The sequence below is a fragment of the Chinchilla lanigera genome, unplaced genomic scaffold (assembly GCF_000276665.1).
Source record: "Chinchilla lanigera isolate Chin_1 unplaced genomic scaffold, ChiLan1.0 scaffold00018, whole genome shotgun sequence".
NCBI lineage: Eukaryota > Metazoa > Chordata > Mammalia > Rodentia > Chinchillidae > Chinchilla > Chinchilla lanigera.
The window spans coordinates 23,278,371-23,291,959 of record NW_004955419.1 but is presented as its reverse complement, the minus strand read 5'-3'; positions in this window follow the sequence as shown (position 1 = coordinate 23,291,959).

The window sequence follows — 13,589 nt, the reverse complement described above, 5'->3', positions numbered from 1 at the left end:
GTTTACAGAAGCACAATTTATAATAGCTTCATCTTGAATATAACATATATATCTATCAACAGACGAATGGATAAGGAAAATTTGGTGTTTATGCAGAATGGAGTCTCATCCATTCATAGGTGGATGGATGCACTTTAAGACCATAATATTATATGAAATAAAGCAGACACACAAGCCTAAATATCATACCGTTTCTACTATATGAGACACTCAAATATAAATCAAGAGAACAGTAAAAGAATAGGAATTAGGAAGAATCTTTTTCACATGGGAAGAGGAACAAGAGATGAAAGAGGGGAGAAGAAAAGGATATGTAAAAGAGGGAATCGAATTAAAAACAATGGAAATAGAGCTTTTGCAAACGGGATGGAGACCAAGAGATTGGAGGGAGGGTAAAGGGATGGGAGTGGAAGGAAACTAAGAAAGAGTTAAGATGGGTTATGTACTTGTATCAACATCCCAGGATAAATGTAAACATTATGTACTCACACAGGGACTAATAAGAAAAGAAAAAAGAAAGTGAATTGGAAAACAAAAGTTTAAAAATGATTTAAAAGTAAATAAAAATATATGGTGAAAAATATGTGGAATTAAACTATGAAGCTACAGTGTAAACATGGATTACAGCAACTATGTACTTTCATGATCACTTGAAACCATGGGGATTATTTTTCCCTTGTCCTTAGTTTTAGATGCCTGATCCTCTGTCCAGAATGCTTGATGGAGTGATTTCTCATCAGCAATGGAGTGACAATAGAAATAAATATATAATATGTACTAGTTCTGTCTTTAAATTATGTTTTCTCTTAGGATATGATGCTAATGTAGTTTATTGGTTTTTAAAAGAAAACTTCTGTTTCTCAGAGTTAACACCTATCTAGAATCCTTGGTAAACTCCTTTTCTTCTATGGAAAATTAAAACTTTCATAGTTCCTTCCAGTAGCAATATAACCACCTCAATTAGCAACTTCCTTTACTGTGAACTGGCTACATGTAACAGAGTGTGGTTGTGAGGCTTGTGTAAGGTTGGCAGAAGGATATTCCACAGAAGGGACTGACCATCCTAGCAGCTTCCAAATCACTGCTCTGAATTTCCATTTTGTATTTTGTCTTTCTGTACAACTAGGATCAGAAATGAAAGCATGCCATTCCTTCTACCTTGTACAATGTTACTTTTAATATGAATTGGAAACAAAAACATATTTAAGAAAGTAGCAAGTCATTACGCAATTTATTGTTTTAATGGCATCAATATCACTTCTTATAGACAGCTGCCAAATTTAATTTTTCACGTTTAATTTTTGTATTAATTAATACAAAATTACATTGGTTGACATCTGTGGGTTATTTTGATATGTTTTCATCAATTTCAGGAGGAAATCACAGTAGTCTCTGTGTGACATCCCCTTCATTCCTCAGAGATGTATATATTTGTTCCTCATTCTTCAAAAGTATGTGAAGGCAGAGGAAGAGCTCTACCTGATTTCTGTGGAATTTTATTAATGTTGTAGTGGCGGATTGGAAGTGCTTCCATTCCCTGAAGGCTGCAGAAGGTGGGGAAAGGGATCTTAGGAACAGCTGGTACTTATTCCCTTCCAGTGAAATCAGTTTTCTCCCCCACAAAGATTGCAATATGCAATAATGTTCATTTCCAAATATTATAAATTAAGAAGCTACTTGACCATTTTGTAAGATGAAGAACTACTTCCAGATCAGGCCCAAAGCTGTCCTGCCTCTGAATGCCTGGACCATTGAGATCATTGTGTCAGTTCTATTTTATGTCAGTCTGGGATTAGTCAGGGGCTGCTCCTGACTTGGCTATTTGTAATGAGCCATTCTACTGTATCCTTTATCTGGGTGCAAACCATGGGAAGCAATTTCTTATACGATTCTCCAGTTCCATTTTGGAAAAATCCTGTGGGTTCTAGGGCAAGATTATCAGTCTTCTCCATAAAGGTCCTCAACACTGTTTTTCTTGGTTCAGTGGTTCCCTCATTCTTTGAGGAGGATGGATTTGGCAGTCTTGTGGACTTAGTACTGAGGTGGCTGGGAAAGAGGATGTCAGACAGGAGGACTTCTTGCAGCGAATCACAGTAATTTTGTTCTTGATTGCACAGTGAAAGTAAATACAGGGGAAAATGATTTAAAGAGATTTGTTGGTGAGGGGTGGTAGGCAACAATAAAAAAAATGAATAAAAATAACTGGAATTTAAAGACTGGGTTCTAACTAGTGGATTATTTATGTCCTTAAGGAAAATGTAGTCAGGTAGAGATGTCCAGAGGCATAAGGAGGTCTAGTAACAAGAGCAAGAGTCCAGTGTGTTCTGATGGAAAAGAGAAAATACTTCAAGAGTATGAAAATTTTTTGTAAATACAGAACTTAGTAGCAAAAAAGTGCCTTGCTACAAAAGACATGACCAGAGGTGGTCAGGCCAGAGGAAATAAATGCTCAGGTGACAGAAACAAACTCTAAGTTGAGAAGATAATGAAGTGGGCATCACAATCCTGGATTTCAAGTTGTACTATAGAGCTACATTGACAAAAACAGAATGATATTGGCAAAGCACAGACTCCTGGGTTAATGGAACAGAACAGAAGATGTAGAAACAACTCTGTGCACAGATAGCTGATTTATTTTTAATAAAATTGCTAAGTCTCTTTACTGAGGAAGAACAGTATCTTTAGTAAATGGTGCTGGGAAAAGTAGCCATCCACATGACGAAGGTGAAAAGTGGACCCCTACCTCTAATACTGCACTAAACTAAATTCAAAATGGATCAAAAATCTAAATCTTAGAACAGAAACACTTAATTTGCTGGAAGACAAAGTAGTAAAACTCCCGAAGACATAAGCAAAAATATTCTGAATAAAACCCTAGTGGCACAAGAAATAGTACCAAGAATCAACAAACAGGATTTCATCAAATCATAAAGCTTCTGCACAGCAAAGGAAACCAGTAATAAAGTAAAGAGACACTCTACAGAATGGGAAAAAAAGTTTTGCCAGCTACTCCATGGACAGAGAGGTCTAATGTAAAAACTCAAAAAAAAAATTACCTCCCCCAAATTAAAAACCCATTTAAAAATGGACTTAGAAGTATCTTAGAAGAACTACAAAAAGACAATAAACACAAGAAAAATGTTCAACATCACTGGCTACTGAAGAAAAGCAAATTCTTGAGAGAATGTTACCATGAAGACATCAATCAATAACAGATGTTGATGAGGCTGTGGGGAGAAAGGAACACTTCTCCATTTTTAGTGGGCCTATACAGTGATACAACCGCTATGGAAATCATTATGGAGATTCCTCAAAAACTAAAAGTAGAAATTCCATTCTATGTAGCCATCCCCCTTCTAGGTATACTCCTGAAAGTGTTAAAGACATCATACCACAGTGATGTATGCATACCCATGTTTATAGTGCATAATTCATATTAGTTATGTCTTGAAAACAGTCTATATGTCTATCAGATGAGTGAATTAGAAAATGGTATTTATACACAATAGACTACTAGTATAAAGGATAAAGTGGAGCCATTTGTAGGAAAAAGGATGCACCTTGAGACCATAATGTTAAGTGAAGTAAGTCAGACAAAAATTTAAACATCACGTCGTTTCTCTTATATGAAAAAAATTATATATATATATATATATCAGACAGATAATAAAAAAATTGGACAGTATATCTAAAAGTGTACCTTAATTTAAGACAACTGTCTTACATGCTTTATATGTTCTTTGGCTTATCAGTCTGGTTTTCAACTTACATCTGTATCTGTATCTATCTATATCTTCTATATATATGATAACTAGCTTTTTAAAGTCTGATAAGATAAATGAATGTGATGCTGGAAAAAAGAAAATGGGGTGGATTGGGGGAGGGGAACTGAAGTGTGTCAAGCACATGTACTAATCCCTACAGTGAACATAATCATTTTGCACTGCAAACATGTGCTAATAAAAGTTTAAAAGAGAGTAAAAAAGAAAAGAAGACATGAAAATGGAGAGTCCGAGTCTAATGGTTGTGGAGAGACTTGCAAAGATGTGACAGGTAGCGGACAGGGCAACAATAAGGTAAGTAAAAGTGAGCAGAATGACAAAGGAAACCTTGAGGAAGAAGAGATGAAGTCCATGTGTGTAATGGGGGAGCCAGGCATGAGGATGGGGAGACCATTGTCAGAAGGGGCTCTGGTGATAGAAATGTGATAAATGTAACACCTGCGATGCAGAGAGAGAAAGAAAGAGAGAGAGGGAGAGAGAGAGAGGCTGCTTTATAGCAACATGAGAAGAAGAAAAAGCAGGGGAAAAGAGAGTTGAGGTAGGGGCCAAAATGTGATACAATAAGGAAGAGTGGGCACTCTCTGGTAACAGTTGCCAGTGTCTTGAGATTCATGGTCAGGCACTATCCGTCAGGAAGATTTCACACAGAATAGTATAATAGAGGTTTCCTGGAGGCAAAGGTGAGTGAGTCTCTATGGGAAACAGTGATGGACAATGACAAGTTCTAGAGCGGTCTCTAGTGGTCTTTCCGGAAGTCTGAACGTAACCTGAGGACTAGAGTCCTACACCACACAGTCACATGAATTTTGAAAACAAAGGGGGATATTGCGGGATCAGCATCTTCCACAGGGTTCTCCTGAAGTAGAAAATAATTCTAGCAGCTGGAAACACATGAAGTTCTTAGCACATGTGTTGACAATAACTGGCAGTTCCAACGTTCTTGCATAAGAGTGAGGTGAGTTGAAAAATAGAAATTGCTGCCTTGGTCTGAGACAGGATTGAAAGTTGTAGTAGGTTACTTAGGAGATAGATGCGCCTGGTGCACAATGGCCCAAAATATCCTGTATCCCTGACTTTTCCATGGACAGTTCATCTTAACTCTAGCTTTTCTAACACTTTAACATTTTTCCTTCTACAGCTCCATCTCAGACTGCTCTGTTACCCTAAAAGTAGTGTAAAATATGCTGAAAAAAATGAAGAAAGAAGGAAAAGAAGCGAATTACTTTCTCCAGAGAGTTGTCACCATAATGTCTCCTTGGTAAGGTCTCCAGTCTGGAAAATTGAAGACAGGAAGAGTCAAAATATCTTTTCTGGGCTGTATTTAATGACTGTATGGAAAAACTTCAGGGGTTTTACAGTTAGAGAATTCCAAAAGCAAATATACAGCATGAAAGAACTAACAAAAGGAATACAGTGTCACATATTTACAATGTATTATTATTTATCAAATATTTAAATTATGTCATTCACATCCCCAAAACGCCATATGCAATTTAGCTTAACAAATGTTATTTAATTTAATTTTATTTATTTATTTATTTTTGGTACTGGGAATTGAACTCAGGACCTTGTGCTTGCCAGACAAGCACTTATGCCACTGATCTAAATCCCTGGCCCTCAACAAATGTTATTTTAAACAATATATTGCAAATTTGGTGAGATTAAATTAATTAAACAGCTAACTGCTTCTACATAGAAGGCCCAGAATTCCTACAGTAAAAAAATCTACTCTCTCACCAGCTCACGTGTACAACACATCCCTGAGTTCTTCATTGTTTCCCTCCCAAGGAGGAGGACAGCAAAGATGCAAGACACGACCCAGATTCCAGGCACTCTTTCCACAACTACACAGTACCTGGAAGAATGAATTCTATGAATGATTGCTAACTGCTTGAAACTTGAAGCCGAAACCTCCTGTTCTCAACACCTGTTTTCCTGTGTGATGGTTTCTTTTGCTGTGCCCCAGTGTAGGTCAGAGATTTTCAATACCATAACTCTCTATGCAGGGCTGTTGTTTTGTGGTCTGTAATATATTGCACATCGTCTCTGGCTTCTCCTACCGGATGGCAGCAGTACCTCCTCCTTCTTCTCCCCTGCCGTGGTTACCAGGGAGTCCCAAAACATTGGCAAATGCTACCAGAGGCAAAACCATAATGTTTTAGAAATAATAACGTGAGTGCAGACATTTGTCTCTGCACTTCTCTCAAAAATTTCACACAAAATGTGAAAAACGATAGATTTTCTAAAATTACTCTTATAGAAATACAATTGGGGTGTGGCGTTGTTTTCCTATTGCTTTCACCTGGGATATAACTCGTTGACCTGTGTCGCTACAGGGACATAAAAGTTCGCACTTGGGATTTCTGCCTCACACTCTCCTGGTGCCAGGAAACTTGCACAGCTCTTGGTTGTTCAATGGGAAGTGGAGAGCATAGGGGAGCAATAAGAATGATGGGAGTTTTCAGCTGAATGACTCAAGTGTCCAGTGCTTGTCTCATACTCAGTCTTTCTCCCTCCTTTCTTCCTCCCTCTTTCCTTTTATTTGTATTCCTTTCTTCTTCTTTCTCTCCCTATAGTCATAGCTTTTGCCTTTAAGTAAAAAATAAAAGCCGTATGTGCGTCTTCTTAGTAAAGCCTTGTGAATTCTTTCAGATACGCAAGCTGCGTAATACTTGTTTTTTGCTCATTTGGGTTTTAATTTGCTTCCTTACTAGTTCTTCCAATTTTCCTTAATTTAGATACTCAGTTTCCATACCCTCTTTTACTTCAAACTTCCAAGGAAAGATTTTTTTAATTAATTATATTAATTATACATCTGAAGCTCTACTACCCTGCCAAAAACGCTTACTGAATTGAGCAAATAACTATGCAGAGAACAAGTGTCCCAGTTGAAATCAAACACAGCAATTTCAGTGGTTGACACTGCTGAGACACGCAGAGGACAAATAATTGTTTTTAAAGATCTGAACGTGATTTCTGCAACTATATTCTTGTTAGTTGTAGAGGTGTTGCTAATTCCAGCTTTCTTATCTTCTGAAGGTGATCTTGAAAAGACTGACTTCAAATCTTTCCTGTTTTTAGTATAAGCCTAGAGGGAAATGTATTTCCCTTTGAGCTCTGTGCTATGTTCCTCAAATTTTGATATGTTATGCAGTTTTAGCAACCAATCAAAACATCATTAAAATTTTCCTGGTGAATTTTTCTTTGATCCATAGAATGAAGAAAAGTATTTTAGCTTATATTAAGTACTGGGGGAATTTACTGGCTGTTTTTATCATTTTTTTTCTAGTTTGATTCTGTGAAAGATATTTTATATGATTTCAATTTTATCGAAGTTATGTATCATTTTTGATGTTTTTGTGTTGTTTTGATTTTGTCTTTATAAAATAAAAAAATAAAAAAATAAAATCTATTGATATTTCTAAGTCCAATATATGACATACATCTTCAAAAATATTATTTGTTCTTAAAAAGTGTGCACACTTTCTTATCAAATATGTAAAAAGTGCCATTTTCAATGGTAGAACTGTAAATTATGTAAAATGGTAGAATTTTACATAATTTATTTGTAAAGTTTTTCAATAATAATTATTTGAGGGTATGATAGAAAACTTAACAGTCTCCGAATGGGAAAAAATGATGTTTAGGATTTGAGGCCTTTTATGGATACAATGAATGGCATTGCTATGATTTGGTTATCATATAAAATATATTTTAACAGTCTTCCAGAAATTATAATTTATTAATTAATATTTAAAATATCATTAAGCCATATGCTTAGAAAGAAAGCTACTAATATCATTCTGATTTTAAGAAATAATTAGCCTTGATAATGAACTTTATAGATAGGTTTTAAAAATTATTACTAATCATGAATAACCTGGATTTATGACACTGAATTATATCAGAATATTTATATGTAATATAAATCTTTATAGATGAATTATAATAATTTAACTTTTTTCTAAAATGATTTGTTCTGTCATTTTTAGCTGTCATCTAATAAAATTAACTTTCAAATGTGAATGTTAGAGAAATAAAGATGTAAACCTTGAATTGTCTCTTTCATTAAAGCTTTCCATTCTAGATTATTTTCTACCACAAGCCTGATAACACAACTGTCATATGATATGATATAATGTGATATGATCAATTATCAATGATAATTGATAGTTCTGGGAAATAAGCAAGGTATTTAACTATTAGGGCATGTATTTCTTTTTGCCCTATAGAAGATTTTGGTTTTTCACTAATTATATCCTTGCTGTGAAAATCACTAAATAATAGACACAGTGAAGTAAAAAATACATATATCTACAACTTTGCAATTCCTTTTGAGATTTAGGTGGATAATCTATTAGGGGGATGACTGAGATAAAAGTTTGGTACCAAAGTATTACTGTAATTAAAACATCAACCAATTCCACGCTGGTGATTGTTTGGAAAACACATAACAATCAAATTCCAGTTATTTCTTTATCTTTCTGAGACATGGTTTCATTATGCAGCTCAGGCTGGCCTCAAGCTCACAGCAATCCCCTGGCCTCAGCCTCCAGAGTGCCAGGATTAGAGGCCTGTGCCACCACACCTGGTTTTCCAGCTATTTCTTTAGAGGTTTTTTAGTGACACCACTACTTTCCTCATTATAGCAAGTTCTTAATAATTTCCACTGAGGAAGATGGTTCATTCCACAACCTCCAAGGATCTCTATGTTTAATTCGCTGAAGAAGCCAAGCTTCTATGCAAATAATTACCACACTGCACAACAGGCGCTGAGCATCAGATTTGAATAAAGTATAGTAATAGCAGAAAAACTACAAATTTTATTCTAAAGTCCTAAGAGATTATCAGAAAGTATTTCTGGATGAATGAAATGTGTCACTTCTTTCTTTCAAGATGTGAAACTAAGTAAGCACTTGAGACAGAGAGTAGGTAAGGGAAGGCAGAGAAATAGAAAAAAATTAATTTCTCATAATAATGTATTTTCAGCATCCTCTAAATGATTATTTTTTCAAATATCTCTCTGACAGAGATGTTGTAATATTATGTTTCTTTATCTATTCCAAGTTGTAAATCTCTACCAAGAAAGGAAAAACTGACTTCATATGTGTTATCAAAATAAAGGCAATGTTTGCCCTATGATCTTTCCCAGCCTTCATTTCCTTTAGGTCGTGCATTTCTGCTTCTTTGTACTTTGCTCCCACCTACCACCTCCATCACTTCCGCAGTAACTAAGATCATATCACCAAAAGGCTAAGCCATTTCATCTGCATATTCATCTTCAGATTTTAAAACATTTCCTCCTGCTTGGATGGCACCTGCATCCCATGGGCTTTGGGCTTTCCCACCTCAGTATTACAACTATATATGGATTGACATTTCTTTGTTTTGTAAACAAGAGGAATGTGTTCACTTCAGCAGCACATATACTAAAAACATAGGAATGCTATGGTCCTGCCCTGACTTTAATTATTAAAGTTTTTCTACTTTTCCCTCCCATATAAATCATATCCTAAAATATTAACTTTTGTTTCCATGAAATTTTTTCTCTTTCTTTTTTCCTTTTTTGATACTTGGAATTGAACTCAGGACTCTGTGCTTGCCAGGCAGGTGCTGCACCCGCAAGCTTTAACACCAGCCCACTAAAACTGAGTTTTCAGTTCCAATCTTTCTTTCTTCTTTCTTCTTTTCTTCCTTTCTTTTCCTTTTTTCTTTTCTGTTCTTTTTTCTTTTTTCCCTTTCTTCTTTCTTTCTTTCTTTCTTTCTTTCTTTCTTTCTTTCTTTCTTTCTTTCTTTCCTTTTTTTCTCTCTCTTTCTCTACCTCCCTCCCTTTCTCTCAGTCTCTATCTGTCTCTCCGTCTGTCTTTCTGTCTCTCCCTCTTTCTCTCTCTTTTTGGTTCTGTGAATCAAATGCAGGACCTTGTTGTGCTTGCCAGGCAGGTGCTGTGAGGCTGAGCTATATTCCAAGTCCTTTTCCATGAAATTGTAATTGCTACAATTGTAATTTTTTATAGTTAAGTATTTACTTAGTTTTTGCTTCAGAAAAGTAAATTGCTAGCCTTTAAGGATCTTTCAAAACCTACTATTACTTAAATCTATTTTTTAAAAAAGGAGATAATTGAGAAGATGTCAAAAACTGATAGCTGAAATAATCTACATCCTAGGGGATGGAAAACAGAAACAGAACTTTGACACCTCAGTGAAAATTGATGGACCAGGTTAAAACACATAAAATATAATGTTAGGAAGATAATTACACTTAGTGTTTCTGTCCAATGCTCATTCTTGTAAACAAGGTTTTTGAAGGCAGACTCTTATTAACTATTTAAATACCTCTCTGAATGCAATCTAAATATTTGTTTCTAGGGGAAAATGTAAAAAATTCTAGATTTATATGATTGAAATGTAACAGCAGATCACTGAGATACAAAGAAGCTTTTTTTATTTTAAAGAGACTAGTAGTGAGAAACAAAGAAATAGAACTATAGTAGCATACCAGTATCACAAACATAAACAAATCAAAGCAAGAATATTCAAAGTGATACAGAGTTGCAAGATAAAATAATCCCAATCAACAGTAGTTGTTACATTGCATATTGCTATCCTCAACTACATTGCTCAGATTACCAGATGTAAGAATGAAAGATTGTTCAAACCATTAGTAGATGAAATTTAGTAGAGATTTTAGAAATCTGTGGAAAACCATTTCTCCTACCCACTACCTCTTCAACTTCCTGATTATAAAATTGTATAACTGAATGCTTTATATTGCTCTGTAAGGCATGAAATTCTTGCTTCAAACACTTACACATACAGATGCACAGATACACACAAAAATTCACTTTTATACTTCTGAAATAGTAACTTTTGGTCAGTTACACAAATTGCTTGAAAACATCAATGAAAGATATATTAAAATCCAAAGTGATATTCTTAGATCACTTAGACTTGAGAGAATCATGGGAAGAGTGATGTAGTTGAGAAGGTCTTCAAAAGGAGTTCATGAGTTCTCTAGAACACTGTTGCATAGTTATATGTATTATTCAGTGCTCTACACATAATCAGTACTTTAAATATGCTAAGTACATTATTGTGCAACCATCCCCAGCATATATTTCTGGAAATGTCTTTGTACCACAGCTGAGCTCTGTTACACTTGAACAATCCTTTCCCATCATCCTTTCATTTTAGACTCTGGCCACTAGGATTTGATTTCTGTTTCTCGAAATATCACCGCTTTAAGTGCCTTGTATCAGGAGAATCATTCAGTATTTTTCAGATGATGACTGGGTTATTTCAATTTCCATAATATGCCCAAAGTTCATTCTTGTTACATCATGTCAGACTTCCCTTTTTTAAAAGTTTATCAGTACTTTGCAAATATACATACTGATCACATTCATCATGGCGACTTTGTACATGTGCATGATGTATCTCAATTCCTCTTCTTTCTCTATTCCCCTACACTTCCTTCAATCCCTCTTCCCCTCCTTAGTTACAGAAGCTTTCTTTCCATTTTTTCTTCCTTTCTGGTTTTTTCCTTTTCTCAACCTTCCTTTTCCCCTCACTACTCCCTTGTTCCCTTTCATATTGAATTTTTTTTTCTTATGTCATAATATCTTGCATACATTCAGGTCTTTCTTTACACATTTTGTTTCTCACACCAGAGAAACAATGCAATATAACCTATGTGTGTTAAATTGATTTCACTTTAGCATGTTGTCTCAAGGTCTATCCATATACTTAGAAACATCTCAAGTTTATTCTTCTTTATGGCTGAGTATTACTCCAATGTATAAAAAAACCTCACATCTTCACAGGGTGATGGGCATTCTGACTCTTTTCATGATTTAGCTATTAAAAACTGTGCTCCTGGTATGCATACATCACAGTGTTAGGATGTTTTTAATTCTTTCAGGAAGATACCAAGAAGGGGAATAGCTGGGTCAAATGGAAATTTTTGGTCCACTTTTATTTTCTATTTAAATTATATGTGTTACTTATGTACTCTAAATACTAACTTTGTTAAATGTAAGTTGAATTTACATATTCTAATATTATTCCTATTATGTATATGATGTACACATATTTTCTCCTGTTCTGTGGATTGTGTTTTCACTTTGTTGATAGTGTCTTTAGTCACAGAATGTTAAAATTTTTGTTATCCAATTTTCTAGTTCTTCAATTTGTTTTGAGATAATATGTAAAAATCATAAAATCCAAGGTCATAAAATTTTCTCCTTATGTTTTCCTTCAAAAATTTCATGTATTTAGCTCTTTTCAAAGTCTTTGATTCATTTTGAGTTAGTTTTGTATATAATGAATAGTAAATCTCTAACTAAATAAGAAATATGTGGATATCTAGTTTCTCCAGCACCACTTTTGGAAAAGACTCTCTTTTCTGAATAAATCATCTTGAAACCCTTATTATTTCTTCATGTGTTTATGCAGGGGTTTATTCTTGTTCATCTATTTAGAAATAATAACTTTATTTCTTTGTAAGTGAATGATATATCTGGATTTACTCAACTTATCAAATGATCTGAGTACAGATTTTAAATACAAAGAAGAAATAAGAAAATCAGAGATATGTATAGAAAACATATGTAAACAGTAAATCCTACCATTTGCAACAATGCGAATGAATCTGGATGACACTGTGTTAAGTAAAGCTAGTAAAGCATGGAAGACATATCGGTATGATTCCACCAATGCATGGAATCTAATAAAGTCAAGCTCATAGAAGTACACATGATTTGGGAATTGCCAAAGGTGGAGAGAAGGGAGAGTTGAAAGTGGTTGAGTGTTGGTCCAAATGTACAGTTAGAAAGGAGGAGTTAGTTTTAGCAATATAGTGTACAGTGTAATGGCTATTACTAAAAGTAATGTACTATCTACTACAGGTGTTGTTTTATTCTACTGATTCATATATCTATCATTATGTAAGTACTTTACTACTTTGAATACTATTGTTTCATAATAAGCTGGAAATAGCAGATATCCAATTTGCTCTTCTTTATCTGAGATTGTTTTGTCTATTTGTATTTCTTTTAGATTCCATTTGAATTTTGAATGATTCTTCATATATATGAGAAATATCATTGGGATTTTGACAGGTATTTCAATCAATCTGTAGATACCTTTAGGTAGTCGTGTTGCCTTAACTATATGAAACCTTCTAATCCATAAGTACCAACGTATTTCCACTTTTATGTGTACATATGTCCTTTTAATTTCAGCAATATTTTGTGGTTTTCAATGTATGTGACTTTTGCTTACTTGGCCAACTTTCAAATATTTTATTCTTTTTTATGCTATTAACAATGGAATTATTTTTTTGAAAGTAATTTTGAAATTATGCATTTTAGTTAATGAGAGTCAAACTGTTTAAAAAAAAAAAAACATTGGTATCTGCTACAATTTACAACTAAAATGTCTCCCAAAAGTCTCTTATGTTCAGAGGTGCAGCTTTTGGAAGATAATTGGGAATTGGGGTCTCCATATCCATTTGGTGATTAATATATTGATGAATTCATAGCTGAATGTGCTGTTAAAAGCAGACCTACTTGGAAGAGGCAGGTCACTGGGAGCCACACCTCTGGAGAATACATCTCTTTCTGTCTTCTTCTGCTCTCTCTGCTTCCTGGTTACCAAGAAGTGAGAACCATTCCTCTGAGAGGTCCTTCCACTACACCATTCCTGCTTTGGAGTTAGCTGACTTGTGAAATTGCGATGAAAAATACAAGTCTCCTTTAAGTTGTGGGTGGCAGGTATTTTGTCCCAGCAACAGAAATATCACTAATATAG